The 15,892-nt window shown below is 39.0% G+C and overlaps 12 non-coding genes across 12 annotated transcripts; 6 read left to right on the plus strand and 6 right to left on the minus strand.

Annotated features, from left to right (window-relative positions):
- Window positions 1-769: 769 nt before the first annotated feature.
- On the minus strand, window positions 770-888 carry LOC137409291 (5S ribosomal RNA). The gene has a single exon (XR_010980519.1). It is a non-coding gene; the product is annotated as a 5S ribosomal RNA (ribosomal RNA).
- Window positions 889-1,022: 134 nt separating this feature from the next.
- LOC137409655 (5S ribosomal RNA) lies at window positions 1,023-1,141 on the plus strand. Its single transcript, XR_010980865.1, has one exon. It is a non-coding gene; the product is annotated as a 5S ribosomal RNA (ribosomal RNA).
- A 2,160-nt stretch (window positions 1,142-3,301) lies between these two features.
- LOC137409123 (5S ribosomal RNA) lies at window positions 3,302-3,420 on the minus strand. Its single transcript, XR_010980365.1, has one exon. It is a non-coding gene; the product is annotated as a 5S ribosomal RNA (ribosomal RNA).
- Window positions 3,421-3,554: 134 nt separating this feature from the next.
- LOC137409133 (5S ribosomal RNA) lies at window positions 3,555-3,673 on the plus strand. Its single transcript, XR_010980374.1, has one exon. It is a non-coding gene; the product is annotated as a 5S ribosomal RNA (ribosomal RNA).
- A 2,143-nt stretch (window positions 3,674-5,816) lies between these two features.
- On the minus strand, window positions 5,817-5,935 carry LOC137409292 (5S ribosomal RNA). The gene has a single exon (XR_010980520.1). It is a non-coding gene; the product is annotated as a 5S ribosomal RNA (ribosomal RNA).
- A 134-nt stretch (window positions 5,936-6,069) lies between these two features.
- LOC137409083 (5S ribosomal RNA) lies at window positions 6,070-6,188 on the plus strand. Its single transcript, XR_010980328.1, has one exon. It is a non-coding gene; the product is annotated as a 5S ribosomal RNA (ribosomal RNA).
- Window positions 6,189-8,349: 2,161 nt separating this feature from the next.
- Window positions 8,350-8,468, minus strand: LOC137409293 (5S ribosomal RNA). The gene has a single exon (XR_010980521.1). It is a non-coding gene; the product is annotated as a 5S ribosomal RNA (ribosomal RNA).
- A 134-nt stretch (window positions 8,469-8,602) lies between these two features.
- On the plus strand, window positions 8,603-8,721 carry LOC137409084 (5S ribosomal RNA). Its single transcript, XR_010980329.1, has one exon. It is a non-coding gene; the product is annotated as a 5S ribosomal RNA (ribosomal RNA).
- A 2,162-nt stretch (window positions 8,722-10,883) lies between these two features.
- LOC137409124 (5S ribosomal RNA) lies at window positions 10,884-11,002 on the minus strand. The gene has a single exon (XR_010980366.1). It is a non-coding gene; the product is annotated as a 5S ribosomal RNA (ribosomal RNA).
- Window positions 11,003-11,136: 134 nt separating this feature from the next.
- Window positions 11,137-11,255, plus strand: LOC137409135 (5S ribosomal RNA). Its single transcript, XR_010980376.1, has one exon. It is a non-coding gene; the product is annotated as a 5S ribosomal RNA (ribosomal RNA).
- A 2,137-nt stretch (window positions 11,256-13,392) lies between these two features.
- Window positions 13,393-13,511, minus strand: LOC137409294 (5S ribosomal RNA). The gene has a single exon (XR_010980522.1). It is a non-coding gene; the product is annotated as a 5S ribosomal RNA (ribosomal RNA).
- Window positions 13,512-13,645: 134 nt separating this feature from the next.
- On the plus strand, window positions 13,646-13,764 carry LOC137409656 (5S ribosomal RNA). The gene has a single exon (XR_010980866.1). It is a non-coding gene; the product is annotated as a 5S ribosomal RNA (ribosomal RNA).
- The last annotated feature ends 2,128 nt before the right edge of the window (window positions 13,765-15,892 follow it).

A 15,892-nucleotide genomic window follows, 5' to 3' on the forward strand; every position in this document is an offset into this window, starting at 1 on the left:
GTATTTTGCGGCGAAAGGCCGAGTCGAGTTTCGTTTAGTTATTTATTTTAGCTTTTAGGTAAACTCGTAACGCCGACATACGAGTTGCGCAATTAAAAGGAAATCTTAACGCGAGTTTCTTGAGCTATTACGCCGCGCAAAATGAAAACGAATCGAAATTATATCCTCTTTAAAATACACGGGTAGCAGCGGCGCATGGCTGGTGAAGATGAGGAGATTGAAGCTAGCCGGATAGCATCAAGTACTAATAATATTCATATTATCCAGTTTCGGCTAAAACCTTTGAATGGAAATGATTTTTTATTTTATATCAAAAGATAGAGCGAATTAAAAGACTTTTAAATGGAAATGATTTTTTATTTTATATCAAAAGATAGAGCGAATTAAAAGACTTTTAAATGGAAATGATTTTTTATTTTATATCAAAAGATAGAGCGACTTAAAAGACTTTTAAATGGAAATGATTTTTTGTTTTAAATCAAGAGATAGAGCGAATTAAAAGACTTTTAAATGGAAATGATTTTTTATTTTACATCAAGAGATAGAGCGAATTAAAAGACTTTTAAATGGAAATGATTTTTTATTTTACATCAAGAGATAGAGCGAATTAAAAGACTTTCAAGCGGAAATGATTTTTTATTTTACATCAAGAGATAGAGCGAATTAAAAGACTTTCAAGCGGAAATGATTTTTTATTCTATATCAAGAGATAGAGTGAATTAAAGAAGCTTGAAAATTCTAAATTAGTATAATTTTGATAAAAACTAAAGGTCTACAGCACCCGGTATTCCCAGGCGGTCACCCATCCAAGTACTAACCGGGCTCGACGTTGCTTAGCTTCAGTGATCGGACGAGAACTGGCGTTTTCAACGTGATATGGCCGTAGACATTTAGTAAGCTTCAACAGACGCTAATGAGAAACGTGGCAATAATCAGCGAACGCCCATTGGACAATATAGTCACGGCTTGGTGAGCATTATTATAACTCTGCGTTAATAGCGTGTCTCGAAGAGCGCATCAGTGTCTACGGCCATATCACGTTGAAAACGCCAGTTCTCGTCCGATCACTGAAGCTAAGCAACGTCGAGCCCGGTTAGTACTTGGATGGGTGACCGCCTGGGAATACCGGGTGCTGTAGACTTTTTATTTATTTTTACATCTTGCTATCTTCATCGCGATCTTCGCGCTATCTTCATCTACATGTACATGTACATGTACATGTACATGTACATGTTCATGTACATGAACATGTACTACGTATGCGTTATATATATATACATATACTATGTACTATGTACTACGTACGTGTAGTGTGTAACAGTATATATAACTTTGCTGCTGCATTTCCGCGTCAAAACCCTTCTGGCAAGCGTGATCAATTAAAGCGCGACACTTTTTGTAGTCGAAGGATGTACTCTACTCGTGTATAACGAAAACTGTTGCAGCGTCCGATCTCAACATAAAAATAACATATTCTCACTTTTAATCCGAAGAAATCTCTTTTAAAGGAAGTTTGTTACTTTTTCTCGACATAAAGTGACGCGCTATCGTAGATCTTATTAGTTTACCGGCTATCTAATGTCTACGCGTGTAAAGACAGGTGAGTAGAAAGCGCCGTTCTTTGGCTTGTTCTTCTCATCTACGAGTTCGAAAGAAAACAGCCCTACATAGAAAGCTTTTACTTACGCGAACAGGTGTGTTAAAAAGATGTTCACGTCGAACCAAATAAAGCGATGCTTTAGAAATGGTGTAATAGCCTCCAAACGAGTACGCTCGCGTTCGACCGCCGCGCGAGTAGCTTCAACTCCTAACGAAACAATCGTAGTACGTCTACTATATACACGTGTAAATTAGGATTCGTTTGCTCTCTTAACATCTGAAAGAGCGGTTAATCGCGCTGCAACGAAACATTTATGCGTACCATGTAAACTAGGATTCGTTCGCTCTCTCAATATTTGAAAGAGCGGTCAATCGCGCTGCCGGTTATTCGTCCAGCTCGCTCATTAGCTATGAAAAGCTATCGAGTTACTTCGAACGCATAGCTTAAAACTTTGCCATTGCGTAACGAATATTCCCGGCTCAAACGAATCGTTGATATTGTGCAAATTAGGAGTCGTGTGTACTCTCATACTTCGACGGCGTGGTTGTTCGCGCTCGATAATATTCGACTCGTTCACTCATTGGCTAAACGCATAGCGTTCAAGATCTCGCCGATTCGTACGAAGGTTGCAGGCTCGTTACCGCCGCTTCACGCGCTTTAGATTATTTCGTCAGCATTTTGAAAACTACGGTAAATATTTTCCTTTTAAATAATTATAATTGCGTGGAAATGACCTTACGCGAAAGTAGGCTTTTCGCTAGAGATAATTCCGCAAAGATAAAAACTGATGGAGCAACCTTAGCTACGCGCTGGCCCGCGCTCATCACCGAACTTAGATGCCGTCGTAACGTAGATTCCACGTTCCGGTTTGTAATTCGTTTCGAAACTTTTTGACACAATTTACCTTTTAGACTTTTACGCATCCGCGAGTACGGTTTTGTTTCATCACGATCGAAGACGATCGCTCGAGTTTACATTACGAGAATGCGTATTTTGCGGCGAAAGGCCGAGTCGAGTTTCGTTTAGTTATTTATTTTAGCTTTTAGGTAAACTCGTAACGCCGACATACGAGTTGCGCAATTAAAAGGAAATCTTAACGCGAGTTTCTTGAGCTATTACGCCGCGCAAAATGAAAACGAATCGAAATTATATCCTCTTTAAAATACACGGGTAGCAGCGGCGCATGGCTGGTGAAGATGAGGAGATTGAAGCTAGCCGGATAGCATCAAGTACTAATAATATTCATATTATCCAGTTTCGGCTAAAACCTTTGAATGGAAATGATTTTTTATTTTATATCAAAAGATAGAGCGAATTAAAAGACTTTTAAATGGAAATGATTTTTTATTTTATATCAAAAGATAGAGCGAATTAAAAGACTTTTAAATGGAAATGATTTTTTATTTTATATCAAAAGATAGAGCGACTTAAAAGACTTTTAAATGGAAATGATTTTTTGTTTTAAATCAAGAGATAGAGCGAATTAAAAGACTTTTAAATGGAAATGATTTTTTATTTTACATCAAGAGATAGAGCGAATTAAAAGACTTTCAAGCGGAAATGATTTTTTATTTTACATCAAGAGATAGAGCGGATTAAAAGACTTTCAAGCGGAAATGATTTTTTATTCTATATCAAGAGATAGAGTGAATTAAAGAAGCTTGAAAATTCTAAATTAGTATAATTTTGATAAAAACTAAAGGTCTACAGCACCCAGTATTCCCAGGCGGTCACCCATCCAAGTACTAACCGGGCTCGACGTTGCTTAGCTTCAGTGATCGGACGAGAACTGGCGTTTTCAACGTGATATGGCCGTAGACATTTAGTAAGCTTCAACAGACGCTAATGAGAAACGTGGCAATAATCAGCGAACGCCCATTGGACAATATAGTCACGGCTTGGTGAGCATTATTATAACTCTGCGTTAATAGCGTGTCTCGAAGAGTGCATCAGTGTCTACGGCCATATCACGTTGAAAACGCCAGTTCTCGTCCGATCACTGAAGCTAAGCAACGTCGAGCCCGGTTAGTACTTGGATGGGTGACCGCCTAGGAATACCGGGTGCTGTAGACTTTTTATTTATTTTTACATCTTGCTATCTTCATCGCGATCTTCGCGCTATCTTCATCTACATGTACATGTACATGTACATGTTCATGTACTACGTATGCGTTATATATATATACATATACTATGTACTATGTACTATGTACTACGTACGTGTAGTGTGTAACAGTATATATAACTTTGCTGCTGCATTTCCGCGTCAAAACCCTTCTGGCAAGCGTGATCAATTAAAGCGCGACACTTTTTGTAGTCGAAGGATGTAGTCTACTCGTGTATAATGAAAACTGTTGCAGCGTCCGATCTCAACATAAAAATAACATATTCTCACTTTTAATCCGAAGAAATCTCTTTTAAAGGAAGTTTGTTACTTTTTCTCGACATAAAGTGACGCGCTATCGTAGATCTTATTAGTTTACCGGCTATCTAATATCTACGCGTGTAAAGACAGGTGAGTAGAAAGCGCCGTTCTTTGGCTTGTTCTTCTCATCTACGAGTTCGAAAGAAAACAGCCCTACATAGAAAGCTTTTACTTACGCGAACAGGTGTGTTAAAAAGATGTTCACGTCGAACCAAATAAAGCGATGCTTTAGAAATGGTGTAATAGCCTCCAAACGAGTACGCTCGCGTTCGACCGCCGCGCGAGTAGCTTCAACTCCTAACGAAAAAATCGTAGTACGTCTACTATATACACGTGTAAATTAGGATTCGTTTGCTCTCTTAACATCTGAAAGAACGGTTAATCGCGCTGCAACGAAACATTCATGCGTACCATGTAAACTAGGATTCGTTCGCTCTCTCAATATTTGAAAGAGCGGTCAATCGCGCTGCCGGTTATTCGTCCAGCTCGCTCATTAGCTATGAAAAGCTATCGAGTTACTTCGAACGCATAGCTTAAAACTTTGCCATTGCGTAACGAATATTCCCGGCTCAAACGAATCGTTGATATTGTGCAAATTAGGAGTCGTGTGTACTCTCATACTTCGACGGCGTGGTTGTTCGCGCTCGATAATATTCGACTCGTTCACTCATTGGCTAAACGCATAGCGTTCAAGATCTCGCCGATTCGTACGAAGGTTGCAGGCTCGTTACCGCCGCTTCACGCGCTTTAGATTATTTCGTCAGCATTTTGAAAACTACGGTAAATATTTTCCTTTGAAATAATTATAATCGCGTGGAAATGACCTTTCGCGAAAGTAGGCTTTTCGCTAGAGATAATTCCGCAAAGATAAAAACTGATGGAGCAACCTTAGCTACGCGCTGGCCCGCGCTCATCACCGAACTTAGTTGCCGTCGTAACGTAGATTCCACGTTCCGGTTTGTAATTCGTTTCAAAACTTTTTGACACAATTTACCTTTTAGACTTTTACGCATCCGCGAGTACGGTTTTGTTTCATCACGATCGAAGACGATCGCTCGAGTTTACATTACGAGAATGCGTATTTTGCGGCGAAAGGTCGAGTCGAGTTTCGTTTAGTTATTTATTTTAGCTTTTAGGTAAACTCGTAACGCCGACATACGAGTTGCGCAATTAAAAGGAAATCTTAACGCGAGTTTCTTGAGCTATTACGCCGTGCAAAATGAAAACGAATCGAAATTATATCCTCTTTAAAATACACGGGTAGCAGCGGCGCATGGCTGGTGAAGATGAGGAGATTGAAGCTAGCCGGATAGCATCAAGTACTAATAATATTCATATTATCCAGTTTCGGCTAAAACCTTTGAATGGAAATGATTTTTTATTTTATATCAAAAGATAGAGCGAATTAAAAGACTTTTAAATGGAAATGATTTTTTATTTTATATCAAAAGATAGAGCGAATTAAAAGACTTTTAAATGGAAATGATTTTTTATTTTATATCAAAAGATAGAGCGAATTAAAAGACTTTTAAATGGAAATGATTTTTTGTTTTAAATCAAGAGATAGAGCGAATTAAAAGACTTTTAAATGGAAATGATTTTTTATTTTACATCAAGAGATAGAGCGAGTTAAAAGACTTTCAAGCGGAAATTATTTTTTATTTTACATCAAGAGATAGAGCGAATTAAAAGACTTTCAAGCGGAAATGATTTTTTATTCTATATCAAGAGATAGAGTGAATTAAAGAAGCTTGAAAATTCTAAATTAGTATAATTTTGATAAAAACTAAAGGTCTACAGCACCCGGTATTCCCAGGCGGTCACCCATCCAAGTACTAACCGGGCTCGACGTTGCTTAGCTTCAGTGATCGGACGAGAACTGGCGTTTTCAACGTGATATGGCCGTAGACATTTAGTAAGCTTCAACAGACGCTAATGAGAAACGTGGCAATAATCAGCGAACGCCCATTGGACAATATAGTCACGGCTTGGTGAGCATTATTATAACTCTGCGTTAATAGCGTGTCTCGAAGAGCGCAACAGTGTCTATGGCCATATCACGTTGAAAACGCCAGTTCTCGTCCGATCACTGAAGCTAAGCAACGTCGAGCCCGGTTAGTACTTGGATGGGTGACCGCCTGGGAATACCGGGTGCTGTAGACTTTTTATTTATTTTTACATCTTGCTATCTTCATCGCGATCTTCGCGCTATCTTCATCTACATGTACATGTACATGTACATGTACATGTTCATGTACATGAACATGTACTACGTATGCGTTATATATATATACATATACTATGTACTATGTACTATGTACTACGTACGTGTAGTGTGTAACAGTATATATAACTTTGCTGCTGCATTTCCGCGTCAAAACCCTTCTGGCAAGCGTGATCAATTAAAGCGCGACACTTTTTGTAGTCGAAGGATGTACTCTACTCGTGTATAACGAAAACTGTTGCAGCGTCCGATCTCAACATAAAAATAACATATTCTCACTTTTAATCCGAAGAAATCTCTTTTAAAGGAAGTTTGTTACTTTTTCTCGACATAAAGTGACGCGCTATCGTAGATCTTATTAGTTTACCGGCTATCTAATGTCTACGCGTGTAAAGACAGGTGAGTAGAAAGCGCCGTTCTTTGGCTTGTTCTTCTCATCTACGAGTTCGAAAGAAAACAGCCCTACATAGAAAGCTTTTACTTACACGAACAGGTGTGTTAAAAAGATGTTCACGTCGAACCAAATAAAGCGATGCTTTAGAAATGGTGTAATAGCCTCCAAACGAGTACGCTCGCGTTCGACCGCCGCGCGAGTAGCTTCAACTCCTAACGAAACAATCGTAGTACGTCTACTATATACACGTGTAAATTAGGATTCGTTTGCTCTCTTAACATCTGAAAGAGCGGTTAATCGCGCTGCAACGAAACATTTATGCGTACCATGTAAACTAGGATTCGTTCGCTCTCTCAATATTTGAAAGAGCGGTCAATCGCGCTGCCGGTTATTCGTCCAGCTCGCTCATTAGCTATGAAAAGCTATCGAGTTACTTCGAACGCATAGCTTAAAACTTTGCCATTGCGTAACGAATATTCCCGGCTCAAACGAATCGTTGATATTGTGCAAATTAGGAGTCGTGTGTACTCTCATACTTCGACGGCGTGGTTGTTCGCGCTCGATAATATTCGACTCGTTCACTCATTGGCTAAACGCATAGCGTTCAAGATCTCGCCGATTCGTACGAAGGTTGCAGGCTCGTTACCGCCGCTTCACGCGCTTTAGATTATTTCGTCAGCATTTTGAAAACTACGGTAAATATTTTCCTTTTAAATAATTATAATTGCGTGGAAATGACCTTACGCGAAAGTAGGCTTTTCGCTAGAGATAATTCCGCAAAGATAAAAACTGATGGAGCAACCTTAGCTACGCGCTGGCCCGCGCTCATCACCGAACTTAGATGCCGTCGTAACGTAGATTCCACGTTCCGGTTTGTAATTCGTTTCAAAACTTTTTGACACAATTTACCTTTTAGACTTTTACGCATCCGCGAGTACGGTTTTGTTTCATCACGATCGAAGACGATCGCTCGAGTTTACATTACGAGAATGCGTATTTTGCGGCGAAAGGTCGAGTCGAGTTTCGTTTAGTTATTTATTTTAGCTTTTAGGTAAACTCGTAACGCCGACATACGAGTTGCGCAATTAAAAGGAAATCTTAACGCGAGTTTCTTGAGCTATTACGCCGTGCAAAATGAAAACGAATCGAAATTATATCCTCTTTAAAATACACGGGTAGCAGCGGCGCATGGCTGGTGAAGATGAGGAGATTGAAGCTAGCCGGATAGCATCAAGTACTAATAATATTCATATTATCCAGTTTCGGCTAAAACCTTTGAATGGAAATGATTTTTTATTTTATATCAAAAGATAGAGCGAATTAAAAGACTTTTAAATGGAAATGATTTTTTATTTTATATCAAAAGATAGAGCGAATTAAAAGACTTTTAAATGGAAATGATTTTTTATTTTATATCAAAAGATAGAGCGAATTAAAAGACTTTTAAATGGAAATGATTTTTTGTTTTAAATCAAGAGATAGAGCGAATTAAAAGACTTTTAAATGGAAATGATTTTTTATTTTACATCAAGAGATAGAGCGAGTTAAAAGACTTTCAAGCGGAAATTATTTTTTATTTTACATCAAGAGATAGAGCGAATTAAAAGACTTTCAAGCGGAAATGATTTTTTATTCTATATCAAGAGATAGAGTGAATTAAAGAAGCTTGAAAATTCTAAATTAGTATAATTTTGATAAAAACTAAAGGTCTACAGCACCCGGTATTCCCAGGCGGTCACCCATCCAAGTACTAACCGGGCTCGACGTTGCTTAGCTTCAGTGATCGGACGAGAACTGGCGTTTTCAACGTGATATGGCCGTAGACATTTAGTAAGCTTCAACAGACGCTAATGAGAAACGTGGCAATAATCAGCGAACGCCCATTGGACAATATAGTCACGGCTTGGTGAGCATTATTATAACTCTGCGTTAATAGCGTGTCTCGAAGAGCGCAACAGTGTCTATGGCCATATCACGTTGAAAACGCCAGTTCTCGTCCGATCACTGAAGCTAAGCAACGTCGAGCCCGGTTAGTACTTGGATGGGTGACCGCCTGGGAATACCGGGTGCTGTAGACTTTTTATTTATTTTTACATCTTGCTATCTTCATCGCGATCTTCGCGCTATCTTCATCTACATGTACATGTACATGTACATGTACATGTTCATGTACATGAACATGTACTACGTATGCGTTATATATATATACATATACTATGTACTATGTACTATGTACTACGTACGTGTAGTGTGTAACAGTATATATAACTTTGCTGCTGCATTTCCGCGTCAAAACCCTTCTGGCAAGCGTGATCAATTAAAGCGCGACACTTTTTGTAGTCGAAGGATGTACTCTACTCGTGTATAACGAAAACTGTTGCAGCGTCCGATCTCAACATAAAAATAACATATTCTCACTTTTAATCCGAAGAAATCTCTTTTAAAGGAAGTTTGTTACTTTTTCTCGACATAAAGTGACGCGCTATCGTAGATCTTATTAGTTTACCGGCTATCTAATGTCTACGCGTGTAAAGACAGGTGAGTAGAAAGCGCCGTTCTTTGGCTTGTTCTTCTCATCTACGAGTTCGAAAGAAAACAGCCCTACATAGAAAGCTTTTACTTACACGAACAGGTGTGTTAAAAAGATGTTCACGTCGAACCAAATAAAGCGATGCTTTAGAAATGGTGTAATAGCCTCCAAACGAGTACGCTCGCGTTCGACCGCCGCGCGAGTAGCTTCAACTCCTAACGAAACAATCGTAGTACGTCTACTATATACACGTGTAAATTAGGATTCGTTTGCTCTCTTAACATCTGAAAGAGCGGTTAATCGCGCTGCAACGAAACATTTATGCGTACCATGTAAACTAGGATTCGTTCGCTCTCTCAATATTTGAAAGAGCGGTCAATCGCGCTGCCGGTTATTCGTCCAGCTCGCTCATTAGCTATGAAAAGCTATCGAGTTACTTCGAACGCATAGCTTAAAACTTTGCCATTGCGTAACGAATATTCCCGGCTCAAACGAATCGTTGATATTGTGCAAATTAGGAGTCGTGTGTACTCTCATACTTCGACGGCGTGGTTGTTCGCGCTCGATAATATTCGACTCGTTCACTCATTGGCTAAACGCATAGCGTTCAAGATCTCGCCGATTCGTACGAAGGTTGCAGGCTCGTTACCGCCGCTTCACGCGCTTTAGATTATTTCGTCAGCATTTTGAAAACTACGGTAAATATTTTCCTTTTAAATAATTATAATTGCGTGGAAATGACCTTACGCGAAAGTAGGCTTTTCGCTAGAGATAATTCCGCAAAGATAAAAACTGATGGAGCAACCTTAGCTACGCGCTGGCCCGCGCTCATCACCGAACTTAGATGCCGTCGTAACGTAGATTCCACGTTCCGGTTTGTAATTCGTTTCGAAACTTTTTGACACAATTTACCTTTTAGACTTTTACGCATCCGCGAGTACGGTTTTGTTTCATCACGATCGAAGACGATCGCTCGAGTTTACATTACGAGAATGCGTATTTTGCGGCGAAAGGCCGAGTCGAGTTTCGTTTAGTTATTTATTTTAGCTTTTAGGTAAACTCGTAACGCCGACATACGAGTTGCGCAATTAAAAGGAAATCTTAACGCGAGTTTCTTGAGCTATTACGCCGCGCAAAATGAAAACGAATCGAAATTATATCCTCTTTAAAATACACGGGTAGCAGCGGCGCATGGCTGGTGAAGATGAGGAGATTGAAGCTAGCCGGATAGCATCAAGTACTAATAATATTCATATTATCCAGTTTCGGCTAAAACCTTTGAATGGAAATGATTTTTTATTTTATATCAAAAGATAGAGCGAATTAAAAGACTTTTAAATGGAAATGATTTTTTTATTTTATATCAAAAGATAGAGCGAATTAAAAGACTTTTAAATGGAAATGATTTTTTATTTTATATCAAAAGATAGAGCGACTTAAAAGACTTTTAAATGGAAATGATTTTTTGTTTTAAATCAAGAGATAGAGCGAATTAAAAGACTTTTAAATGGAAATGATTTTTTATTTTACATCAAGAGATAGAGCGAATTAAAAGACTTTCAAGCGGAAATGATTTTTTATTTTACATCAAGAGATAGAGCGGATTAAAAGACTTTCAAGCGGAAATGATTTTTTATTCTATATCAAGAGATAGAGTGAATTAAAGAAGCTTGAAAATTCTAAATTAGTATAATTTTGATAAAAACTAAAGGTCTACAGCACCCAGTATTCCCAGGCGGTCACCCATCCAAGTACTAACCGGGCTCGACGTTGCTTAGCTTCAGTGATCGGACGAGAACTGGCGTTTTCAACGTGATATGGCCGTAGACATTTAGTAAGCTTCAACAGACGCTAATGAGAAACGTGGCAATAATCAGCGAACGCCCATTGGACAATATAGTCACGGCTTGGTGAGCATTATTATAACTCTGCGTTAATAGCGTGTCTCGAAGAGTGCATCAGTGTCTACGGCCATATCACGTTGAAAACGCCAGTTCTCGTCCGATCACTGAAGCTAAGCAACGTCGAGCCCGGTTAGTACTTGGATGGGTGACCGCCTAGGAATACCGGGTGCTGTAGACTTTTTATTTATTTTTACATCTTGCTATCTTCATCGCGATCTTCGCGCTATCTTCATCTACATGTACATGTACATGTTCATGTACTACGTATGCGTTATATATATATACATATACTATGTACTATGTACTATGTACTACGTACGTGTAGTGTGTAACAGTATATATAACTTTGCTGCTGCATTTCCGCGTCAAAACCCTTCTGGCAAGCGTGATCAATTAAAGCGCGACACTTTTTGTAGTCGAAGGATGTACTCTACTCGTGTATAATGAAAACTGTTGCAGCGTCCGATCTCAACATAAAAATAACATATTCTCACTTTTAATCCGAAGAAATCTCTTTTAAAGGAAGTTTGTTACTTTTTCTCGACATAAAGTGACGCGCTATCGTAGATCTTATTAGTTTACCGGCTATCTAATGTCTACGCGTGTAAAGACAGGTGAGTAGAAAGCGCCGTTCTTTGGCTTGTTCTTCTCATCTACGAGTTCGAAAGAAAACAGCCCTACATAGAAAGCTTTTACTTACGCGAACAGGTGTGTTAAAAAGATGTTCACGTCGAACCAAATAAAGCGATGCTTTAGAAATGGTGTAATAGCCTCCAAACGAGTACGCTCGCGTTCGACCGCCGCGCGAGTAGCTTCAACTCCTAACGAAACAATCGTAGTACGTCTACTATATACACGTGTAAATTAGGATTCGTTTGCTCTCTTAACATCTGAAAGAACGGTTAATCGCGCTGCAACGAAACATTCATGCGTACCATGTAAACTAGGATTCGTTCGCTCTCTCAATATTTGAAAGAGCGGTCAATCGCGCTGCCGGTTATTCGTCCAGCTCGCTCATTAGCTATGAAAAGCTATCGAGTTACTTCGAACGCATAGCTTAAAACTTTGCCATTGCGTAACGAATATTCCCGGCTCAAACGAATCGTTGATATTGTGCAAATTAGGAGTCGTGTGTACTCTCATACTTCGACGGCGTGGTTGTTCGCGCTCGATAATATTCGACTCGTTCACTCATTGGCTAAACGCATAGCGTTCAAGATCTCGCCGATTCGTACGAAGGTTGCAGGCTCGTTACCGCCGCTTCACGCGCTTTAGATTATTTCGTCAGCATTTTGAAAACTACGGTAAATATTTTCCTTTGAAATAATTATAATCGCGTGGAAATGACCTTTCGCGAAAGTAGGCTTTTCGCTAGAGATAATTCCGCAAAGATAAAAACTGATGGAGCAACCTTAGCTACGCGCTGGCCCGCGCTCATCACCGAACTTAGTTGCCGTCGTAACGTAGATTCCACGTTCCGGTTTGTAATTCGTTTCAAAACTTTTTGACACAATTTACCTTTTAGACTTTTACGCATCCGCGAGTACGGTTTTGTTTCATCACGATCGAAGACGATCGCTCGAGTTTACATTACGAGAATGCGTATTTTGCGGCGAAAGGTCGAGTCGAGTTTCGTTTAGTTATTTATTTTAGCTTTTAGGTAAACTCGTAACGCCGACATACGAGTTGCGCAATTAAAAGGAAATCTTAACGCGAGTTTCTTGAGCTATTACGCCGTGCAAAATGAAAACGAATCGAAATTATATCCTCTTTAAAATACACGGGTAGCAGCGGCGCATGGCTGGTGAAGATGAGGAGATTGAAGCTAGCCGGATAGCATCAAGTACTAATAATATTCATATTATCCAGTTTCGGCTAAAACCTTTGAATGGAAATGATTTTTTATTTTATATCAAAAGATAGAGCGAATTAAAAGACTTTTAAATGGAAATGATTTTTTATTTTATATCAAAAGATAGAGCGAATTAAAAGACTTTTAAATGGAAATGATTTTTTATTTTATATCAAAAGATAGAGCGAATTAAAAGACTTTTAAATGGAAATGATTTTTTGTTTTAAATCAAGAGATAGAGCGAATTAAAAGACTTTTAAATGGAAATGATTTTTTATTTTACATCAAGAGATAGAGCGAATTAAAAGACTTTCAAGCGGAAATGATTTTTTATTTTACATCAAGAGATAGAGCGAATTAAAAGACTTTTAAGCGGAAATGATTTTTTATTCTATATCAAGAGATAGAGTGAATTAAAGAAGCTTGAAAATTCTAAATTAGTATAATTTTGATAAAAACTAAAGGTCTACAGCACCCGGTATTCCCAGGCGGTCACCCATCCAAGTACTAACCGGGCTCGACGTTGCTTAGCTTCAGTGATCGGACGAGAACTGGCGTTTTCAACGTGATATGGCCGTAGACATTTAGTAAGCTTCAACAGACGCTAATGAGAAACGTGGCAATAATCAGCGAACGCCCATTGGACAATATAGTCACGGCTTGGTGAGCATTATTATAACTCTGCGTTAATAGCGTGTCTCGAAGAGCGCATCAGTGTCTACGGCCATATCACGTTGAAAACGCCAGTTCTCGTCCGATCACTGAAGCTAAGCAACGTCGAGCCCGGTTAGTACTTGGATGGGTGACCGCCTGGGAATACCGGGTGCTGTAGACTTTTTATTTATTTTTACATCTTGCTATCTTCATCGCGATCTTCGCGCTATCTTCATCTACATGTACATGTACATGTACATGTACATGTTCATATACATGAACATGTACTACGTATGCGTTATATATATATACATATACTATGTACTATGTACTATGTACTATGTACTATGTACTACGTACGTGTAGTGTGTAACAGTATATATAACTTTGCTGCTGCATTTCCGCGTCAAAACCCTTCTGGCAAGCGTGATCAATTAAAGCGCGACACTTTTTGTAGTCGAAGGATGTACTCTACTCGTGTATAACGAAAACTGTTGCAGCGTCCGATCTCAACATAAAAATAACATATTCTCACTTTTAATCCGAAGAAATCTCTTTTAAAGGAAGTTTGTTACTTTTTCTCGACATAAAGTGACGCGCTATCGTAGATCTTATTAGTTTACCGGCTATCTAATGTCTACGCGTGTAAAGACAGGTGAGTAGAAAGCGCCGTTCTTTGGCTTGTTCTTCTCATCTACGAGTTCGAAAGAAAACAGCCCTACATAGAAAGCTTTTACTTACGCGAACAGGTGTGTTAAAAAGATGTTCACGTCGAACCAAATAAAGCGATGCTTTAGAAATGGTGTAATAGCCTCCAAACGAGTACGCTCGCGTTCGACCGCCGCGCGAGTAGCTTCAACTCCTAACGAAACAATCGTAGTACGTCTACTATATACACGTGTAAATTAGGATTCGTTTGCTCTCTTAACATCTGAAAGAGCGGTTAATCGCGCTGCAACGAAACATTTATGCGTACCATGTAAACTAGGATTCGTTCGCTCTCTCAATATTTGAAAGAGCGGTCAATCGCGCTGCCGGTTATTCGTCCAGCTCGCTCATTAGCTATGAAAAGCTATCGAGTTACTTCGAACGCATAGCTTAAAACTTTGCCATTGCGTAACGAATATTCCCGGCTCAAACGAATCGTTGATATTGTGCAAATTAGGAGTCGTGTGTACTCTCATACTTCGACGGCGTGGTTGTTCGCGCTCGATAATATTCGACTCGTTCACTCATTGGCTAAACGCATAGCGTTCAAGATCTCGCCGATTCGTACGAAGGTTGCAGGCTCGTTACCGCCGCTTCACGCGCTTTAGATTATTTCGTCAGCATTTTGAAAACTACGGTAAATATTTTCCTTTTAAATAATTATAATTGCGTGGAAATGACCTTACGCGAAAGTAGGCTTTTCGCTAGAGATAATTCCGCAAAGATAAAAACTGATGGAGCAACCTTAGCTACGCGCTGGCCCGCGCTCATCACCGAACTTAGATGCCGTCGTAACGTAGATTCCACGTTCCGGTTTGTAATTCGTTTCGAAACTTTTTGACACAATTTACCTTTTAGACTTTTACGCATCCGCGAGTACGGTTTTGTTTCATCACGATCGAAAACGATCGCTCGAGTTTACATTACGAGAATGCGTATTTTGCGGCGAAAGGCCGAGTCGAGTTTCGTTTAGTTATTTATTTTAGCTTTTAGGTAAACTCGTAACGCCGACATACGAGTTGCGCAATTAAAAGGAAATCTTAACGCGAGTTTCTTGAGCTATTACGCCGCGCAAAATGAAAACGAATCGAAATTATATCCTCTTTAAAATACACGGGTAGCAGCGGCGCATGGCTGGTGAAGATGAGGAGATTGAAGCTAGCCGGATAGCATCAAGTACTAATAATATTCATATTATCCAGTTTCGGCTAAAACCTTTGAATGGAAATGATTTTTTATTTTATATCAAAAGATAGAGCGAATTAAAAGACTTTTAAATGGAAATGATTTTTTATTTTATATCAAAAGATAGAGCGAATTAAAAGACTTTTAAATGGAAATGATTTTTTATTTTATATCAAAAGATAGAGCGACTTAAAAGACTTTTAAATGGAAATGATTTTTTGTTTTAAATCAAGAGATAGAGCGAATTAAAAGACTTTTAAATGGAAATGATTTTTTATTTTACATCAAGAGATAGAGCGAATTAAAAGACTTTTAAGCGGAAATGATTTTTTATTTTACATCAAGAGATAGAGCGGATTAAAAGACTTTCAAGCGGAAATGATTTTTTATTCTATATCAAGAGATAGAGTGAATTA

This window comes from Watersipora subatra, chromosome 11 (assembly GCF_963576615.1).
Source record: "Watersipora subatra chromosome 11, tzWatSuba1.1, whole genome shotgun sequence".
NCBI lineage: Eukaryota > Metazoa > Bryozoa > Gymnolaemata > Cheilostomatida > Watersiporidae > Watersipora > Watersipora subatra.